This window comes from Moschus berezovskii, chromosome 22 (genome assembly GCF_049115385.1).
Source record: "Moschus berezovskii isolate FMDL1 chromosome 22, NW_MosBer_1.0, whole genome shotgun sequence".
NCBI lineage: Eukaryota > Metazoa > Chordata > Mammalia > Artiodactyla > Moschidae > Moschus > Moschus berezovskii.
The window spans coordinates 4882249-4894195 of NC_142481.1; the positions used below are offsets into that span (position 1 = coordinate 4882249).

At 42.9% G+C, this 11947-nt stretch overlaps 1 pseudogene; it reads left to right on the forward strand.

Moving 5' to 3' along the window:
• The first annotated feature begins 1686 nt into the window (after positions 1-1686).
• On the forward strand, positions 1687-5003 carry LOC129546423 (U7 snRNA-associated Sm-like protein LSm10; annotated as a pseudogene).
• The last annotated feature ends 6944 nt before the right edge of the window (positions 5004-11947 follow it).

Sequence of the window (11947 nt, forward strand, 5' to 3'; positions counted from 1 at the left end):
AGCACATCAAGGCTGTATGTTCTCACATGGCTTATTTAACTTAAATGCAGAGTACATCATGCGAAATTCGTGGCTGGATGAAGCACAAACTGGAATCGAGATTGCTGGGAGAAATATCAATAAACTCAGATATGCAGAAGACACCACCCTTAGGGCAGAAAGTGAAGAGGAACTAAAGAGTCTCTTGATGAAAGTGAAAGAGGAGAGTGAAAAAGCTGGCTTCAGACTCAACATTCAATAAATGAAGATCATGAAACCCAGTCCCATCACTTCATGGGAAATAGCTGAAGAAACAATGGAAACAGTGACAGACTTTATTTTCTTGGGCTCCAAAATCACTATAGATATTGATGGCAGTCATGAAATTAAACGGTGCTTGTTCCTTGGAAGAAAAGCAATACGCAATCTAGAGAGGATATTAAAAATCGGAGTCATTACTTCACTAAGAAAGGTCTGTATAGTCAGAGCTATGGTTTTTCCAGTAGTCATGTATGGATGTGAGAGTTAGACCATGAAGAAAACTGAGCGCTGAAGAACTGATGCTTTTCAACTGTGGTGTTGGAGAAGACTCTCAAGAGTCCCTTGGACAGCAAGGAGATCATAACAGTGAATCCTAAAGGAAATCAGTCCTGAATATTCATTGGAAAGACTGATACTGAAGGTCCAAACCTTTTGGCCACCTGATGTGAAAAACTGACTTATTGGAAAAGACCCTGATGCTGGGAAAGATTGGAGGGAGAAGGGGACGACAGAGGATGAGATGGTTGGATGGCATCACTGACTCAAAGGACTCGAGTTTGAGCAAACTCTGGGGGTTGGTGATGGACAAGGAAGCATGCTATGCTGCAATCCATGGTGTTGCAAAGAGTTGGTCACAACTGAGTAACTGAACTGAACTAAGTTGGAGAAGGAAATGGCAACCCACTCCAGTGTTCTTGCCTGGAGAATCCCAGGGATGGGGGAGCCTGGTGGGTTTCCGTCTATGGGGTCCTAATCCTTTGCCCCAAATAACACAAACCACTTAAAACACAGTCAGATCCCATTTCTTTTTATATCAAGAAAAATGTATATACTTATGAAGACAAAATCAACCCACTAATTGAAAACCACAACGAAATACCAGTCCTAATCCTTTCCTAATCCTTTGCCCCAAATAACACAAAACACTTAAAACACAGTCAGATCCCATTTCTTTTTATATCAAGAAAAATGTATATACTGTATGAAGAGAAAATCAACCCATTAATTCCAAACCACAGCCAAATACCAGTCCCAAACAGATTTCTAGATAATTTTTTCTCTTTCTTTTGGACAGAAATATTTCTTAAGAATGTTTTCATCATTATCACTTTCCTTTCTTTCTATTGTTAATATAGCTTTATTTGTTTTAAATTTTTTAAACTTATTGCAAGGAGATATCTTGACAAGAGCAGAAAAAGCATTTCAAGGAATTCAAAGACTCTTCTCTTCCTCTGCCCATTTGGTATCAAGATGGATTGAATAAACAATAGAAACCTAGGGAATTAATCTTACAGAGAAAGGGATATGCTTGTATTTCCCCAGATGGATCCAACGAACTCATATGACTTCCTCTTCAGAAGATTCAACCTAAGGGGCCCCCCAGCATTCAGACTAGAGATGATACAACAAAACCCTCAGGAGAAAGGAATTCCAAAACAAGGCGACTTTAAAAATCTCCAAAAAAGGCCGCACTCGACATCATCGACCTTATGATCTCCCTAGTTGGAGACAGATAAATACCCTTACTAATCAAACTGAAAATCTGATTTTTCAATAGGGAATGCCTCGGAATCCTGAAAATATTTTTCTTCGCTATGCTTGCTTTGCTTGCTTTTGCCTCCCCCGCTCGAGCTAAACCAATTAATCACACTTACTGGGCTTACATACCTAACCCCCGCTTTATTTCAGGTTGTAGTATGGATGGAGAGAAAACCAAACAATGAAACAATGACTCCATACATAGGCCTTCTCCCTGGAGCCTTAAAGGGCCCTCACACCCTGAAGAAGAAGGGAAACTAATTAATATCTCTCTAGGTTATGAAGTCCTTCCTTTATGTATGGGCCCAGCAAAATTATGTATAAAAGTTAGCTGACGTAGTTCTGGGCTCCCCACGGGGGAACGCCAGCTCAGTGCTCGGCCGGGCTCTCGATGCTCCAGAAGGACCGAGTTGCCTTGGCGTCTTACTCCGGCAGCGGGAGGGAGGCCGCCCGTCTAGGCGCCCAATAGTTTCGGCAGCGACGTGCAGAGGGACAGCGGAAGGAACCGGCGTGGCGGACCTGGGGAGCCAGGGGCAGAGCGCGAGCAAGCCTGGAACCACGGCGGCGGCAGGAACGGGGCCAGCGTCTTCCTCCCGGCTGCTGAGCTTAGCTCCTCTTCCCACGCCCACTCCCACGCTCTGGCGATCGTGGAAGAATGGAGGTGAGCCACTCGATGAAGGAGCGGACCATCTCTGAGAACAGCCTGATCATCCTGCTGCAGGGCCTCCAGGGCCAGGTCACCACCGGTGGACCTGCGGGACGAGAGCGAGGCCCACGGACGCATAGACAACGTCGATGCTTTCATGAACATCCGCCTGGCCCAGGTCACCTACACAGACCGCTGGGGGCATCGGGTGGAGCTGGACGACCTCTTTGTGACAGGCCGGAACGTCCCTTACGTCCACATCCCCGACAGCGTGAACATCACCAGCAACCATTGAGCAGCAGCTGCAGGTCGTCCATCGGGTGCGTTACTTTGGCAGCAAGGGGCCAGGCCGGCAGGAATTTCCCTCCAAGAACTCTTAAGCCTGTCCCGGTCCCCACTCAGGTTCCTGCAGACTTCTTCTGAGCCAAAGCCTGCTCTCCCTGCCCACCCAGAATCTGGGAGGGGAGCAGGACCAGCCCAGAAGCTGGTGTCTGACGTCACCTGTCACAGCTGCCTTTCTCAGGGTCTCACCTCTCAGACTCACCCTGGGACCCGGAATTTTAGTTATCTGACTGTGGCCTTGGGGTAGAGGACAATCCCCCCTTTGGATCCTTATTTATCTGAATCTCTAATTTCCTGATTTAGGGACTGTGTCAGATAGTTTTCAACCCTCTTGCATTGAGGACTATTAAACATCCCAGGCCTGAGGGGCCCCATTTCTCTTGTAAAAAAAAAAAAAAAAGTTAGTTGACAAACTTGGGTTTTTGCCCTGCCTCCAAAAGAAGACTTTCGGACACTGCTTGCATTATTTACTGCCCTTTCCTTGTCCGAGAATCATGTTTATACTACTAAAATTTTAGGGAAAGAATTAGGAAAGAATAAAGAACACTATGCAAAGGATTTACTAATAAAAACTTTAAATATATTCCTGTTCACTGGGAAAAGTGTCAAGCCAAATCAGGAAAATCAATATTTGTGGCTAAGCATACAATTGTCGATTGGAGACCCCCATGGTATATGGTTATCTAACTGCTCAGATGATATTAATGGAACTCCGTGTGATTATATTATTGAAGTCACATAGAAAACTACTAATATTACAATGGAACATTACCATGACAGAGGACTTTTTGGATGGCTTGACGGTAGAATGCCCCCAGCTTGTCCTTGAATCATTCCTGATAAACAGATTGGGCCTGAGCAATGGGACATCTGGAAACTTGCTGCAAGCACCAAGGAACTTAGGACTTGGACTTAATATTTCAGAGACTAATCATAGCATAGCAATTATTTCTTTCGCTATAATCAATCATATTTTATACAAGGCTATGTTCCACTTCCTTTTGTTATAGCTATAGAAAACTTACAATTCAGTAAGACTTTACGTTCTGTAACTTGCATAAATTGTAAATTATATACTTGTCTTAACTCCTCTATTTCCTTGAGAAATGACTCCCTTTTGATTCTTCAATCTCGACATAATCTATGGTTACCAATAAATCTTCAGTGGCCCAGGGAAGAAGGTCCCATGCCTGGACTTGCTTCTCGATTACTCACTAAATTTCTCTGGCAATCTAAACGATTCATTAGATGGCTGGTATTTGGCATTTTGAGATTAAGAGCTATTTGCACCACTGCTGCTGTCACTGGTGTTGCTTTACAAACCTCAATTCAAACACATAATTTTATTCAAAGTTAGACTAAAGATGCCCATACTATGTGGGCCACTCAGGCACAGATAGATGAAGATATTCAAGAGGAAATACGAGAACTAAACAGCCATCAAATGGGTTGGAGATCAATTAACAGATATACAAAAACAAATGATGCTAAAATGTGGTTGGAAATGCACTCAATTTTGTGTTACTCCTGTTCACTTCAATAATAATGCCTACAACTGGGAACAAGTCAAATTTCATTTGCAAATCATACATGATAATCCTTCTCTCGTTGTACAATAATTACAAAAAGAAATATTTGAAACTTTTTCTAATAATCGGCCCCCTTCCACTAATTTGGAAACTTTAGCTGAACAACTAGCTGATCAATTATCGGGGTTAAACCCATGTGGATGATTTCAAAGCATTACTCACAGCATCAGGTCCAGAACTGTAATTTTAGTGACTGTCTTGACAATTATATTTGTCATCTACCATTGCCTTCTTAAAGATTGTTAAAACTAAACAAACTCTTATGGTCAGAACTCTTTTTACAAATATTATAAATAAATAAGGGGGAATTGTCAGGGAGTGTTTAACAGGAGGATTCCTATATGCTGTTTCTCACAAGTCCTTTGTTTCTTTTCAAGTGGAGGAAGCAAGCTTCTCCCAGGAACTGGGGTCATTGTGTGAGACGGGCTCGGATCTCCTCTAGTAAACATTCTCTTTATGACAAACTTGCTTAGTCTCTTCCCCCTTTTCGTTGAAATATGGATTGTCTCCTGACCTTGCGACCATTATTAACCCCTGATTCCCTTGGTAACAGTTACTGTACGTGTGGTTTTCTGATCTTTATCATTGTTGAAAGAAATTTCTTGTACCACAGCCTTTATGTACACACAGAGAAATCATTAAAGTACCTTCGCTCCATCGGAGCTTGGGTCCCTGTGTCCTTCTTTTCTTCTTTCTTTCTTTCTCTCTCTTTCTCGCTCCTCGGCTGATTCCTTAGAGGGTAGAGACCCATCTTGCCGACTCTCCTGCCCGGGCTTCTAAGACTCTCTCAAGAGGGCGCCCGGTGCCTTTGTGGGAGACGCAAGTCCTGTGCCAAGGTTTCCTGCATAAACTAGGGAGTATCAGGCTCTTTCTCTTTCACTCTTATCGTCGTCTCCGGACCACCAGGTCCCCGGTCCACAAAGGACCCCAACAGATGGTAAGTAAGACCAATGTGCTGGGTAAAGCCTTTGTCACAATCCTTACATTTACAAGGCTTCTCTCCAGTATGAATTTGCTTGTATTTAGTAAGAGTTACAGAGTGACTGAAAGCTTTCCACATTTTTTACATTGCTAAGGTTTTTCTCCAGTGTGAATTCTCTGATGGCAAGTAAGACCTGTGAGCTGGATAAAGTCTTTGCCACAACCTTAACATTGAAAAGGCTTCTCTCCAGTATGAACTCTCTGGTGGTATATAATACCTGAGAGCCGGCTAAAGTCTTTGCCACAGTCTTTGCATTTATATGGCTTCTCTCCAGTATGAATTCTCAGATGGTAAGTAAGACCTATGCTCTGGCTAAAGGCTTTGCCACAATCCTTACATATATAAGGCTTCTCTCCAGTATGAATTCACTGGTGTTGAGTAAGATGTGACTTCTTATTAAAGGCTTTTCCGCATTCTTTACATTTATAAGGCTTCTCTCCAGTATGAATTTGCTTGTGTTTACTAAGAGTTGAATAGTGACTGAAAGCTTTTCCACATTCTTTACACTTATAAGGTTTCTCTCCAGTGTGAATTCTCTGATGGTTTATAAGATGTGGGAGCCGGCTAAAGGCTTTGCCACAATCTTTACATTTATAAGGCTTCTCTCCAGTATGAATTCTCAGATGGTAAGTAAGACCTACGCTCTGGCTAAAGGCTTTGGCACAATCCTTACATTTATAAGGCTTCTCTCCAGTATGAATTCGCTGGTGTTGAGTAAGATTTGACTTCTTATTAAAGGCTTTTCCGCATTCTTTACATTTATAAGGTTTCTCTCCAGTATGAATTTGCTTGTGTTTACTAAGAGTTGAATAGTGACTGAAAGCTTTTCCACATTCATTACATTTATAAGGTTTCTCTCCAGTGTGAATTCTCTGATGGCAAGTAAGACCTGAGCGCTGAATAAAGTCTTTGCCACAATCTTTACATTTAAAAGGCTTCTCTCCAGTATGAAGTCTCTGATGGTATACAAGATCTGAGAGCCGGCTAATGTCTTTGCCACAATCTTTACATTTATAAGGCTTCTCTCTGGTATGAATTCGCTGGTGTTGAGTAAGATATGACTTCTGCTTAAAGGCTGTTCCGCATTCTTTACATTTATAAGGCTTCTCTCCAGTATGGATTCGCTGGTGTTTAGTAAGAGTTCCATTGTGACTGAAAGCTTTTCCACATTCTTTACATTTATAAGGTTTCTCTCCAGTGTGAATTCTCTGATGGCAAGTAAGATCTGAGAGTCGGCTAAATTCTTTGCCACAATCCATACATTTATAAGGCTTCTCTCCAGTATGAATTCGCTGGTGTTGAATAACAGTTGTATAGTGACTGAAAGCTTTTCCACATTCTTTACATTTATAAGGTTTCTCTCCAGTGTGAATTCTCTGATGGCAAGTAAGACCTGAGTGCTGGATAAAGTCTTTGCCACAATCTTTACATTTAAAAGCCTTCTCTCCAATATGAACTCTCTGATGGTATATAAGATGGGAGAGCCAGCTAAAGTTTTTACCACAATCTTTACTTGTATAAGGCTTCTCTCCAGTATGAATTCGCTGGTGTTTAGTAAGAGTTGTATATTGCCTGAAAGCTTTTCCACATTCTTTACATTTATAAGGTTTCTCTCCAGCATGAATTAATTGATGTTGAGTAAAGCCATAGCACTGGCTAAAGTCTTTGCCACAATCCTTACATTTAAAAGGCTTCTCCCCTGTATGGACTCTCTGATGGTCAGTAAGACTTGATTGCCAGCTAAAGTCTTTGTCACATTCCTTACATTTATAAGGCTTCTTGCCAATATGGATTCGCCGATGTTGACTAAGTTTTGAACTCTGATTAAACATTTTGCCACATTCTGCACATTTGAAAGTTTTCCATCCTGTATGAATTTTCCTATGTCTACATAGATTGAGTGCATTAGTAAAGACTTTCTCACATTTCTTACACTTGAAGTTTTTCTGTGGATTCTGAATACTCTGCTGTTGAATAAGTTCTGAAGACTGATTAGAAACATATTCACTACAATTGTAAGTCTTCTCTCCAGTATGTGTACTCTTATTTAGTGGACGACCTGATGTTCGATAAAAGATATTCCTACATTTATTATTTTTAGAATTCTTATCTGAAGATTGAGGTGCCTGATGTTTCATAAGATCAGAGCCTTGTTCAATGTTACATCCAGTTTCATTGCATGAAGAGTTTCTTGCTCCATCATAAATACTCTGGTAACTATTGGGGTTGGAGCTCCTACTTAAGGCCTGACTCGTGTTATTACACCTGAAAAGTTGTTTCATATTATCCTTCTCACGAAATGCATCAAACAATGATGGCTGAATTAAGTCTCTTCCATTATTATCAACATTACACGTTTTGGAATGGAGAGAAACTGTCTTTTGGTGGAAGAATAATGACCCCTTGCTCTCAGATCCCTCATATTGATTATATTGTGAGTTTTCCCCATCATTTTTAAACTTCTCCTTTTCAGACGTGGTTGAATGTATGTGTAATTGAAGTCTATGTTCAGAGTGGTTTGAATGAGCATTTGGAGTAGAGACTGGATGACCTTCCAGATTTTCCACATTTCCCCTCAGAGAACGTGTATGTTTCAAAACATGATGTAAGTCATCGCTTACAAAGATACACTTCTCCGCAGATGTTGATGACTGAAATGGCTGTTTTCCCCAATTTGACTCACATCGCTCATGTCTTTTGGCAGTCATGTCCACATTATGTGAAACGGTCTCAATTCCTTTATGTCCATAGAAACATCCTCTCAGTCTTTCACATACCCTTGTATATCTCCAGCCTTTGGTTAAATGTTCATTTCCGAGGTGAGCTCTTTCATATAGTCCTAGGTTTGCTTCTTGGATTAAATTTTCTAACCTTGGATTCTTTGACATCAAACCATGGCTATTGTGAGAAGACACAGCTGAAAGATACCAAATAAAAGTTTTCTTATCTACTGTTCTCAGTGAATATCCTTAAAACTGTACAGAAAATAGAGACACAAGAATCAAGATGCACGAGGATTAGGCTGACATGGAGTTCAACACTCTGCACAAATGCATCAAGAATACATCTGCAAATGGAATAGTTCTCACGGAGCCCCCTGTGAACACTAGCAGAGGACCTACAACACCTAAAACACAAAAAAAAAAGACTCTTGCTGAGCCAGGCAGACCGAAGAAGGAAGAAGAAGGAAGAGGAGAGGAAGTGGGATGGGACCTGCAACCCTGGGGACATCTGAAGACGGAAGAGGTCTCCGCCTCCAGGGAAGCCCGTCACTGGGGCGGGATGGGAGCTCAGGTGGGGTAGAAGTGGAGCCTCATTCTCTGTGGGAAGAGAACATGGCAGCCAGCCTGTGGCAGCAGGACAGAGTGAGACCTGCACACAGGGTACTGACCCCAGCCCTGCCCGCCCAGCCTGAGAGGGTGTCCACCCCTGCAGACAAGGGCTGGGTGCTGGAATGTGGGCTCTGGAGAGCAGACCCAGGCAGAGGACTGCTGTGGGCTCTGAGGAGACATCCTGAGGGGACGGGAGTGAGGGAGGAGCTCTACACATGGGAATGCATGTGGAGGAAGCCTGAACCTCCATAGCGCAGAGCGCCATTGGTGAGTGATGCCCAAAGAAGAAGCCCATTGCAGCCTCTCTCCCCCTGTGCTGGCCCCTCCTCCCTGGCACTAGGGAATAGGGTGGGCTCTATTGAGCCCCAGGCATGGCCTCCCCCCATGCACCTCCTCCACCATCAGCAGATTCCTGTGGGTGGGCCACATGAACAGATTGAGCTGAAAGCACAGCCAGCTCCAGCATTAAGGAAGAAAAGCTGAAGTCTCTCCTTGCAGCTGCTCTAACCATGCTTTTACACCCACAACCAGCTTTGTCAACTCAGCCCCTACAGAGCATCTGAAGGACAAGGAGGGCTCCCCCAGTCACAGCAGGTGTAGCTTTAGCAGCTGTAGACTGTGGGCTCGTACACAAGGAGGTGTGGCCAGGCCGGAGTCCAAGCTGCCCCCACAGCACCACAGCACCTGGGACCTGGGTCGACTTCAGAGGATCTACACTGGTGACCTGGTGAAAACATCTGAGAGACCCCAGCGCCATGTATTGGCATACCCATGATTGAGGGGGGTCCAAGGGCAGTGCCAGCACGGGGTGACACGAGAGCTTGCACAAGGCATGAAGGGGACACACAGAGCACACCCCGAGGTGAACATCCCCAGAGGAGCAATCCTCAGTGGCTCCTCTCCCAGTGGTTGTGCTCCAATCACACCTGCCTCGACCACAGATCAGAATCACAGCGAAGAAACAGATCTGGGGGCTTCTACTCCACCAACCAGGGAGCAGACCCCACCATAGACAGGACGGTGACAGCCACAGAGCCAAGGGGAAGCTCCCCTCAATATCAGGGCAGGCTCGGGTCGCAGCAATCAAGTGCTCATCAAGGGGATAAGGGCACAAACCTCAGGACCAAACTGACCCCCTAAGGGGCAGGCACAAGAAACAAGAGGAACTTGGATCCTGCAGCCTTCAGGGCAGAGACCACAAACACAGAAAATGTAATAAAACGAGAGGACAAAGAGTATGGTGCATGGAAGGGGCAAAATACTGAGCTACAAGCACCACTAACGGACGCTGAGACACGCAGTCTAATGATTACCTTTTGCCCTAAGTCATCTTAAATGGAGACACCAAACATTTTCAGAAATACTAGGTGCCTTCAAATTCTTTAATCCACTTCTTACCCCGTGCGTTTTTATTGGAACACATTCTGTTAGATGTTTGTATCTAAAAATCATAAATGATATTGACATGCAACCAATTAGAAACTGAGGGCCATCGGAAACTGATAACAAATGAGATAAATTAATAAAGTCTGGGGAAGCTGATAACAAACAAGATAAATTAATAAAGTCTGGGGAAGCTGATAACAAACAAGATAAATTAATAAAGTCTTAAGCAATTAAATAAGAAGTGAGATTTTTAAAAAGATGTTGGGAACACACAGAACTATACTCAGTGCCCTGTGGAGACCTAAATGGAAGGAAATCTGAAAAAGAGTGGCTATTTATACATACACTGTATTCTCTTTTCTGTACAAGAGTACCGCATTGTAAAATAGCTACAGTCCAACAAGGATTTAAAGGACTTAAAAGGACTTCTTTATATGATCTAAAATGTTAATAGTTTGAAACAACCATTAGAAATATGGTGGAAAATATTCTAAGCTATTATGCCAATTTATTTTAAAAATCTTTGAGTTAATTGAATACATTAAAAGTATTTTACCATTGAGGAATTGCAGCAAATACACTTCAGATATTTAAAATGAGTTCACATAAAGAAAAGTGAGACACTGAAGTAACCCTGAGATTTGTATTTTCTCATTTTACAGAGGTTTTGCTTTATACACAGAAATGACTTGAGTTTAAAATTTATAAGGTCATATTTGTAGCTTGTTCATGGGGTTCTCAAGGCAAGTATACTGAAGTGGTTTGCCATTCCCTTCTCCAGTGGACCACATTCGGCTGTGGTCCATGGCGGGAGGAGAAGGGGACGACAGAGAATGCGATGCCTGGATGGCATCACCAACTCTGTGGACATGATTTTGAGTGAACTCCAGGAGTTGGTGATGGACAGGGAGGCCTGGCGTGCTGTGGTTCATGGGGTCGCGGAGAGTCAGACACGACTGAGCGACTGAACTGAACTTAACTGATTTGTAGCTTCCAGTGTTTTAGAAATTATAAATCAGAAAAATAAATTCTGTCCCCATTATTCCTAGAGGTTTGGCAGTTTGTCTGCAACTCCACTCACACACTTCTGTCTAGAGGTAGAAACAAACTTTAAAAAGAAGGTCCTATATTTATTCATCAATGGGCACAGTTTTCCTAGGGCCCCCAAGAAATGAAACAGCAGCCAACTCATGCAAGTTATCACAGCCAAGAAGAGAATTTGAATTCTCACTGTGAATGAGAAAAGTAGTCATGGAGCTGAATTCATGAATGATTGAGAGGCAAAATAAGCCAGGCAATGTCTGTCTATGACAGCAAAAGAAATTAACCCAGAGTTCTCTAAAATCATTTCCACTGAAGCACATCTTCCCAAGCCACATGACAAAGGATGACTTCCTCACTGCTCCTTGGCCCTCTCACTGAGTCATCGGCTCCATCCATTCACACCTACCTGGGTATGTGGCTGTTGTGTCCATTCTCCTTACATCCCAGGGATTCTTCATTTGCTCCAAAAAGGCGACCAGGTCCGGCTTAGAGACCACAAGACCTGTTCATCAGAGAAAGGAATATTTGTTTTGCCAGAGATTCATCACTTTCCAATCCAATATGTATTTGGGTGAGAAGAGAACACACGGTGAATGTTAATACAGCCTAGAGAATGATTTCCCCAAACACTTGATTGAAAGCACCCTTACAACACTAACAAACACATAAAAATCCGGTCCCGAGATTCTGGTCAAGTACTGCAAGGCAAAAGTAAGTAGTGTAAATGTGATTTTCAGAGGAAGGTATCACCATTTAATACCATGGAACTAATAGAATCACAGCCACGCTAGAGTGAAGGAGGCAGATGACATCAAGGAAGGAAAAGGTTAGAATCACACAGAATCAC